This window comes from Nycticebus coucang, chromosome 3, assembly GCF_027406575.1.
Source record: "Nycticebus coucang isolate mNycCou1 chromosome 3, mNycCou1.pri, whole genome shotgun sequence".
In the NCBI taxonomy this organism is placed as follows: domain Eukaryota; kingdom Metazoa; phylum Chordata; class Mammalia; order Primates; family Lorisidae; genus Nycticebus; species Nycticebus coucang.
The window spans coordinates 39,988,727-39,998,736 of NC_069782.1; the positions used below are offsets into that span (position 1 = coordinate 39,988,727).

Below are 10,010 nucleotides of genomic sequence, written 5' to 3' on the forward strand. Positions count from 1 at the left end.
ATCATTTCTCCTGGATGCTGCCTACGTGTGTTCCTGTCGCCCACCACCATTCTGGTTTTCTGATTCTCACTATTCTTTCTTTGTGTCCATACACTTCTCTCTTAAGAGCAGATCACATTTCTGTTCTTGTCTCTCTGAGTAAAGTTAAGTCACAGTGTTTCGTATCTTGGTTTTCCTGATTCTGACGTCCATAGGGCTCAACTTCTCCAGGAAGTTGCGTAGCAGAATAATCACCCACTTCATGATACAGCTACCTCTCCAAAGCACCATTTTCGTAGGCAAACTAAACAGCCTCTTCCTCTGTTTCCAAGGGCCAGACCTACTTGTAACAACTTTATATGAAAACTGAGTCTTTTCCTTTGGTTTCAGAAGTGATAAGTCCATTTCTGGCCTTTGCAGGATTAGCAAATGCCTGCATTTATTATGCAATAATTACTGGATTTTTAGTTCTGTATCTTAATAATGAAGTTACATTAATTATCAATAATTTCTAAATTAGAACTCGTTATCAAGTCCATTGATAGCTTCTTGTCATATTTTTCCAGAAAGAATATCTGTAAAATGCCCTATTTCTATCACTAACCCAGAACATCTGAATGGTTATCTGTTTAGAAGTGTTTTGAGAGTTAATACAAAGAAGCCAAAATGTTGGGCTAATATAGAACTGAAAAATTAAAATTAGTCTAATGCTGGTTGGGATTTTTCTTTCTATTTCATATCCAAACTATCCACTTTATCTGAATACACCAGCTCACATACATATGTGATCATTTTTGGAAAAGAATGTAGAAAATATTTATTTTGAAAATAATATGTACTGAGTCAACAAAAATGCCAACGGTATTACCATAAGCTTTATATGCTCATACTTTAGACGCATCTCTATATTTAAGAATTGTTTCACAGTGTTGCTTAGCAACAATCTGGTCATTTTATTCAAAAGCTATTTCTAAACTACAAAGGCTTTTGTGAGAAATAAATCAAATAATGCATTTTTTTCATGTATAGGAAAAAAAGCAGAGGTCTTATGCTTTACAAAAAGGGACCGTATTATTAAAATCTGGAAAATTCTCACTAAAATATCTATTGTAATCTTTGAGATTTTTTATTTAAGACATTAATAATAATGAAGTCAATTGTTCTTTGGTCTGTTTATTCAGTTGTTGGTTTATCCAGTTGTTTGTTAATGAGACATCTGATTTATATCCAAGAGCTAAAGTGCCTGTGGAAGATGAATGTTTTAAGACAAGCCAGATGCAAATGTCATTCTTTGTTTTTGGTTTTGTATTGCCTGAAGAAAAAAAATATTAAGGAGGGACTTAGTATTTAAAACACATAAGCATATATTATAACCATAGTAGTTATGCATGTGTTATAGAAACTTGAAACATTTTACCTGATAGTAGAGTTTTATACCTATTTTATCTTTCATGCTATTGTCCATACTCCTTATTATAATCAGATATTTTTTCCTATTCACTTTTCAATTTCCTATAATCTGTCAGTAACATATGTACAATAAGCACATCTTAAATGAGGGGCAAGTAGAATATATTAATAATAGTAATAACAACAAGGACATTTTTTAGTAGTTGTCTATGTGTCATATATTTTACCAAACCTTCTTTAGGAACCATTAAATCATAATTGTGATTCTTTTTTCTTTTTTTGTTAGCACGGGGAGAAGCAAATCTTCAAGTATAGCAACTGCAAGGATTGAGAAACACTGAGCTAGTTGACCCTGAATTTGAAATCTTCCACAATGGGATAAGGTGAAATTAAATGCTTATAGTTTTAAGAATTAATGGGTTTAATAATTTTTTTTCACAAACTTAGATATCAGGGCATAACAAGAATAATTGGTTATATCTTAGTGTAGTAGACGTCTGCTGATTTGACTTTTGCAGTGTTTATTGCCTCTTCTGGTGACAACAGCCAGTTTTTATTTGTGTGTGTGTGTTTGAAAATCTCCTCTCCTGCACTTTCAGTTCATGAGGCTACAGTGGCACATCCCCTTATTTCAAGAATTGGACCGTAATCCAGGCCATGTCTATGACAGAGGCCTTTCCTTTGGCTATAGTAATCAACATAGCAATTAATACATTACCGACAAAAAGGAAATGGCTGGTAATGCAAGGTGCTTTATTACAACCAAAAGAGATGTGATTTTTTTTTTTAGAGATTGCTTAGCTGGTTAAACTTAAGTCTATAGCTACTTATCATACCTATTTCTTCATCAGTGTTTGTTTGAAAATGGATCAGATGCAGAAAAAGCGGTTGCCAATGCAAACACCACATAATAATTGTTGCAGTCAATATATACCAACAGTTGTTAAAATCGTTGGGTGAAAGTTTGAAAAGAAAAATGATATTAGCATAGTCTCGAAGTGTCTCTCTTAAGTTATTTTTCAAATGCAAAGGAAAAAATGTTAACTTTACAATTAAGAAATCTGGTACAGAAAACTTAACCAAGTGATAAAGATTAACATTGCCAGAAATAATTGTCATCCTGTATGACAAGAGCTAAGGATACATTGGCAGTTATTATGTACTTAGAGGGGAAAAATAATTACATCTTTCTATCCTGCCAACAGAACAAAACTTCAATCTAACTGTGAAGTAACATCAAACTCAAATAGAGACTCATCAACAAAATAAAGAATCAGTACTTATGGAAACCATCAAGATAATGAAAGACAAGGAAAGACTATGGAATTGTTACAAATAGAAAGTTACTGAAGGGCAGAATAACGAATGTAAGGTGGCAGCCTCATCTAGATCTTGGGAAAGAAAAATCTTTGGGGAATAAAGACCCTAGTGAAATTCAAATAAAATCTATAGTTTAGGCTCGGCACCTGTAGCTTAGCACCTGGAGCCCCAGCCACATACACCAGAGCTGGCAGGTTTGAATCCAGCCCAGGCCTGCCAAACAACAATGACAACTAGAACTAAAAAATAGCCGGGTGTTGTTGCAGGCGCCTGTAGTCCCAGCTACTTGGGAGGCTGAGGCAAGAGAATCACTTAAGCCCAAGCGTTTGAGGTTGCGGTGAGCTGAGATGCTACAGCACTCTACCCAGGGTGACATAGTGAGACTCTGTCTCAAAAAAAAAAAAAATCTGTAGTTTATTCAGTAATATCATACCAATTTCCTAGTTTACAAAATTGTATTCCAGCTATCAATTAGAGAAACATTAGAGAAAACTGATAAAAGGATACATAAGAAATGTTTGTTTCGTAATGTTTGTAATTGGGATATGATGGTGTGACTCTAGTAGAAATCAAAGTTTGTAGCTTACTTTTTTATTAATGTTTTCCAGCATTTGTTTTCTTAGTAAGTTATCAGCTTCCTGCTCACTATGATTCGTTTCCCAAAATGGCCTATGAAAAATGAACATCTCATATGACAAGAGAGAGCTAAGGGTAACTCCCTTGGGCAGATTAAATGTGTCTCTATGTACCAGGGCCGGTGATTACTTTGATTATTTCTCCTGCTTACAGACCTATTCATGACATCTTTCTCATGACAGGACTTCTTGTCTGTGTGTTGTAAATGTAGAAGAGGCTTTTTTTTTTTTTTTTTCTGCTTAAATGCCAATAACTTTTTATCTTGTCTCCTTCAAAATTTGTTCCTTGCACATGTATTGGAATAGTAATTAATCTGAGCTGATTGCACATTTCTTCACTGCCTTATGCATCTATTATTATCCATTCTTTTTATTTTTTTTCTTCCTTCAAGTCAGCGGCAGCTATACTGTGCTATTATTTCCTTGGCTTGGAATCAATTCTTTTTCCTGCCAAGTTCCATAGGTCCTATAAGGTGCTTTTGTTGCAGTAGTAATTTTGTTACCTAATATAAATGAACAGGACAGCTTCAAAGTCTTTACTATAAATAGCATGGAGCTTCTCAAAAGTCTCCCACAATTGTTCACCAGACTGATTTAATCTCTACTAATAATCTTAATTCATAAATTAACACTTTAGCAATCTTTTTTGATTTTTTTCCCATCACAGTGACAATTCATTTTTCTTATTGGATACGGAGAATTAGCTCTTCCCTGTTTGTTTTAGAACACTAAATGTAAATATGTCTAATCTCAGAGAAAGGGAAACAAGGAAATTAACAAAAAAGATTTAGAATAACAAATAACAAAAAGATTATTTCTTATTCTTTCAAACTATCTTCCCTTTAACTTTCTGAACAGAATATAATTTGGACAGTCTTTTTTTGTACCTTTTGTCAACTAGAATCATCAATTGGTAAGCAAATATATCAATCACTGCCTGCGATTGGAATATAGTGTTCAGTGAAAGGGAAATGATGTAATAATATGATGGGGAAAATGCTGGTCAGAGAGCCAGAAGAGGTGGGTTTTAGTCCCAATAATGCCACTGTACTTCTGTGTGTTATTGTGAGTTTACAGGGACCTGTCTAGATAATTCCATCTTCCGAAAATAGGTATGACTGACTGCGTAAACTTAAATTGCTTTCATCTCAAATATTTTATGAGTCTAGGAATTCCTTTAGGAATTCACAATTTAATTGAGATAAAGAATAACAGTGTCATTGTCTGCATTCCTACGAGAGATTTGAAGCACAGGGACCAAGTCCTACCCTCTCTACTGTCCCAGCTCCACTCATAGTCTAAACAGAGGTGCCTGCTTCGCCCACAAACACATAAATTACAAATGGCATTCACATTTGCAACATGAGCTCATAGGTCTACATAACCAGGTAGTAACTTTCACCCTTTTCCTGTCATATTAAAATCCAGTGATACTATTGAATCTGCTTTTATTTGTTTATGTATTTAAATATCTTTTTTCTGGGCATAAGGGATACACAATAAACTGCACACATTTAAAGGGTAGAATTTAATAAGTGTTGGCATATATGTACATGCAAAATTATCACCACAACCAAGATAATGAACATATCTATCATTTCCTCCTCCTCCTTTATAATCCCTCTCATCTGCTCCTCCATCATCTCTGGTGAGCCACGAACAACTACCGATTTTATTTCTGTCACTAGAGATTATTTTGTGTTTTCTAGAATTGTAAACACATTGAATCAAGGAACAAGAAGATACTATTGAGGGATGGGGGGGGTCTGGCTTTTGGCACTATGTAATTATTTTGATATTCTTTTACCTTTAGGCAAATACCAAGGAATGCAATTGCTGGATCATATAGCTAAGATGATGCTTACTTTTGTAGAGAACTCACCAGACTATCTTTCATTAATATCAATAATTCATTACATTTAAAGAAAAGACTTTATTTTTTTTTTTTAGAACAGTTTTAGGTTCACAGTAGTACAAAGATACAGTGATGTTTTGTATCTCCTTTCTCCCCACCCACATATGTATCCTGGCCTATTATCAATGTCCCCTACCAGAGTGGGACAGTTATTACAGCTAGCGACCCTACATTGACACAGCATTATCGGCCAGAGTTCACATCTACAGTAGAGTTTACCCTTGATGTTGTACAGTATCATTGAATGTTATTGTATGGTATCAATATTAGCATTGGATTTTAATATGAGAAAAAAAGGGTAAAGGTTACCTTTTGGTCATGGAGTAGCTCACAGTATTGTTAGACTTAGGAGTATATGTTGTGAACATGAATGCCATCTGTCGTTTGTGTATTCGTGGGAAAAATTGGAAACTCCATTTCATTGTATGGATTTGGACAAATTTATGAGAAGTTTTTCATCATTATGATGCAGAGTAGTTTCAGCGGCCTAAAAACCCTCTGTGCTCTGCTTATACATCCATCCCTCTTCACTAACCCCTGGCAACCGATGTTCGTATTAAAGGTCTCCATAGTTCTGCCTTTTCCAGAATATCACCCAGGTGGAATCATATAGTACGTAGCCTTTTCATGTTCAATTCTCTCACTTAGTTACATACATTTAAGTTTACAGTATGTCCTTTCATGACCTGGTAGTTCATTTCTTTGGAGCATATATGTCATCATCTGGATGTACCAGTTTGTTTATACATTCATCTACTGAACAATATTTTTATTATTTTCACCTTTTGTCAACTATGAACAAAGTTGCTATTAACATTTGTGTGCAGACATTTGTATGGATTCAGTTTTCAGTTCTTTTGGGACAATACCTAGGAGTGTGATTGCTAGATCATATAGTAAGACCAGGTTTAGTTTGATTGGGAAACCACTAAACCATCTTCCAAAGTGTTTGTACCATTTTGCATTCCCACTAGCAATGAATAGGAGTTCCTTTTGCTTACATCATTGCCAGAATTTGGTGTTGTCAATGTTCTAGATTTGGGCCATTCTTTTTTTTTGGTGGTTCCAAAAGACATTTACTTAAAAATATGGAAAGCTTCACGAATTTGCCTGTCATCCTTGCGCAGGGGCCGTGCTAATCTTCTCTGTATCGGTCCAATTTTAGTATATGTGCTGCCAAAGCGAGCATGATTTGGGCCATTCTAATAGGTATACATAGGTCACTATGAAAATTTTGAGACACATTGTGTTACAGTCCACATTTTCACTTCTGAGAAACATTTCATAATGACCCAATATTGTGGTATTATTTTATTGTTTTAATTTGCATTTTTCTGATAATGTGATGTAGAACATTATTTCACATACTCATTTGTCACTGCATATCTTCTACAGTGAGGTGTCTGCTAAGGTCTTTGGCTCATTTTTTAATCTGATTGTTTTCTTATTGTTCAACATTAAGAGTTCATTATATGTTTTGGATCAGAGTACTTTATCAGAGATGTCTTTTGAAAATATGTTCTCCAAGTCTGTGGCTTTTCTTTTCATTCTGTTGAAATTATCTTTTGCAGAGAAGAAATTCTTAATTTTAATGAGGTCAATCTTGTAATTATTTTCTTTCTTGAATTGTATCTTTGGTGCCTAATCTAAAAATCATTGCTGAACCAAAGGCCATTTCTATTTTCTATTTTATTTTCTGGAAGTTTCTGCATTTTCCCTTTGAGTTAATTTTGTGGCAGGTATACAGTCTATGTATAAATTCATTTTTTGCCTATGTATGTCCAGCTGTTCCAGTACCATTTATTGAAGAGACTGTATTTTCTTCATTTTAATGCATTTACGCCTTTGACATGGATCAGTTGACTACATTTATGTAGGTCTGTTTCTGGGCTCTCTGTTGGATTCTATTGATCTGTCTGTTGTTTCACTAAGACCACATGTCTTGAGTACTGTAGCTTTATAATGAGTCTTAAAGTGAGGCAATGTCAGTCCTCTGACCTTATTTTTTTCTTCACTATTGTGTGGGCTATTCTGGGTCTTTTGCCTTTTCAATGTAAACTTTAGAATCAGTTTGTTATTATTCACAGAATAACTTTCTGGGAATTTATTTGAATTGTATTGAATCTATATATCATGTTGGGAAAAACAGATATCTTGACAATATGGAGTGTTTTAAGACAAGAATGTAGATGATTTCTCCAATTATTTAGGGCTTCCCTGTTTTCTTTAATCAGAGCTTAGTGATTTTTCTCAAATAGATCTTGCATATTTTGTTACATTTCTGGGGGATGCTAATGTAATTGGTATTATTGTATTTTTAATTTCAAGTTCCACTTATTCATTACTAGTACAGTTGACCCCCTGTTGCCCAGGGGATTGGTTCTAGAACTCATAGATACTAAAATCCTCAAGTGCTCAAGTTACTCACATAAAATGCTACACTATTTGCATGTAATCTATACACATTGTCTTGTATACTTTAAATCATCTCTAGGTTATAATGAAGATGTTATGTAAATAGTTGTTACAATATATTTTATAGGGAATAATAAGAAAAAAATCTTCATAGTAGTATAGACACAATCATCCATATTTTTTCCAAATATTTTTGGTCCACAGTTGTTAAATCCATGATGTGAAACCCACAGATATGAAAGGCCAACTATATATAGGAAAGAAATCAACTTTTATATATTACATTCATACCTTCAACCTTGCTATAATTGGTTATTGGTTCCAGTAGGGTATTTTTTAAAATTCTTTTTTAGTTTCTACATGTGTAACCATGTCATTTGCAAAAATATAAAATTTTATTCTTTCTTCCCAAGGTGTCTACATTTTATTTCCTTTTCTTGTCTTACTATGTTAGCTAGGACTCTCAGTATAATGTTGAAAAGCTATGTTGAGAGGGAATATCTTTATTTTGTTCCTGATTGTAGTGGGAAAGCTTTCAGTTTCATAGCGTTAGATATGATATGGGTCTTTATTAATGTTACTTATCAAGTTGAATAAAAATCGTATATTATATGCTGCACAACATGATATTTTGATAGGTGTATACATTGTGAAGTAATTAAATCATGCTAATTAATCACCTCACCTAATCAGATTTTTGAAACAAGAATATTTAAGATCTACCGTCTTAGCAAACTTCTAATTTATAATACACCATTATTAACTATAGTCATTAGGATGTATAGTAGATCTCCAGGACTTATTTATCCTATTTTACTGAAAGTTTATATACTTTTACCCACGCTTCTGTATTCCTCTCTAATCCCCAGCTCTTGACAACCAAGAGTTCTCAGCTTTTATAAGTTCAAGTTACTTAGACTTCACATATAAATGAGATCATGAAGTATTTATCTTTCTGTGCCTAGCTTATTTCACTTAGGAAAATGTGAGTCATGATTACCCATATGACTGTGCCTCCAGTGCAAAAGTCCACTGCAACTTCAGGCAGGTGAGCCTGCAAGGAAAAGTGACTACAATGGAAATAGCAGTGGAAAAATTCAGCATTCAGAGAAAGACCAGACACCATCATTCATAGTGGATTAATTATTGACATGGAAAGGTTATTATTGATTGAGTTAGAAGATCAAAATAAATGTAAAATTCCTACTAGCCTAGCAATATTAGGTGTGTGTTAGTTAGCCTTTAATATACCCTTCTGAAATTTCTGCTACCTAAACTTTCTATATGTACTTGTTCTTAATGTTTTGTTTGTTTGAAGAAGAAAAAGAGCATGATAGTTTCTGTAACTTATTACAGTACAGGGGTGTTATTATATTATTATAGTACTATACTGTATTATTATTAGCAGATATGAGCCATTAATATTGTTTTATTATTATTATTACTATATATGCATCATTTATCAGGGATCTAAAGACATTCTCAGAAACATATCTCAGCCATAACCTAGGAACAACATGTATTTCTATTTTATAAGAAGATAGCATTTCTTAATGTAAGTAGAAGAGTAAAAGAATATCTTAATTTTAACCACATTAAATGAGTGATACTCTACCATTTTGACCTATAAAATGGCAATTTCATAATTGTTCAAAATGGCATAGGATTAGTATTATTATCAGTATTTTTGGTAATAATAAGTGATTAAATTTTATCAATTCTAATTTTTCTATCACTGATCTAATTGTTTCATTTAATCCCCATGCATACTGTTCAGCAAAAAAAAATTATAATACTGTATTTATTTTACCAAAAATAAGATCAAGATAGAAAACTTAAGAAACATAACTAAAGATACATAGCCAATATCTTAGTAAGTTCAGGCTGCTATAACAAATTGCCATAGACTAGGCAATTTTCAAGGAACATAAATTTATTTCCCATAGTTCTGGAGGCTGGAAAGTCCAATGTTAAGGCCCCAGCACATTCATCCAACTGTGCAGACAACACACAATTTAGTTTGCAAGTGGCCAACTTCCCTTGCAGCATCACATGGTGAAGAGCAGAGAGAGAAAACAATCTCTGTGTCTCATCTTACACAGGCTCCACCCTCATTACCCAATTACCTCCCAAAGGCCCTACCTCCTGATACCATTGTCAGAGAAGCACAGTGGTTGTTGCCAAAATAATTAATTGGTACAAATAGGAATTTAGCAAGCAAGAGAGAGTTTATTAATGACCTGTAGAGCAGGCTGGGCCCCATCTTCGTGACTTTAGGCCTGGTGAAAACATAGGGTTCAGATTTTACATACAATTTTGAGGAAGTATCAACTGCT

The 10,010-nt window shown here is 33.8% G+C and overlaps 1 non-coding gene across 1 annotated transcript; it reads right to left on the reverse strand.

The window, feature by feature from the left end:
- Nucleotides 1-6,341: 6,341 nt before the first annotated feature.
- Nucleotides 6,342-6,448, reverse strand: LOC128582715 (U6 spliceosomal RNA). The gene has a single exon (XR_008379162.1). It is a non-coding gene; the product is annotated as a U6 spliceosomal RNA (small nuclear RNA).
- Nucleotides 6,449-10,010: the final 3,562 nt, after the last annotated feature.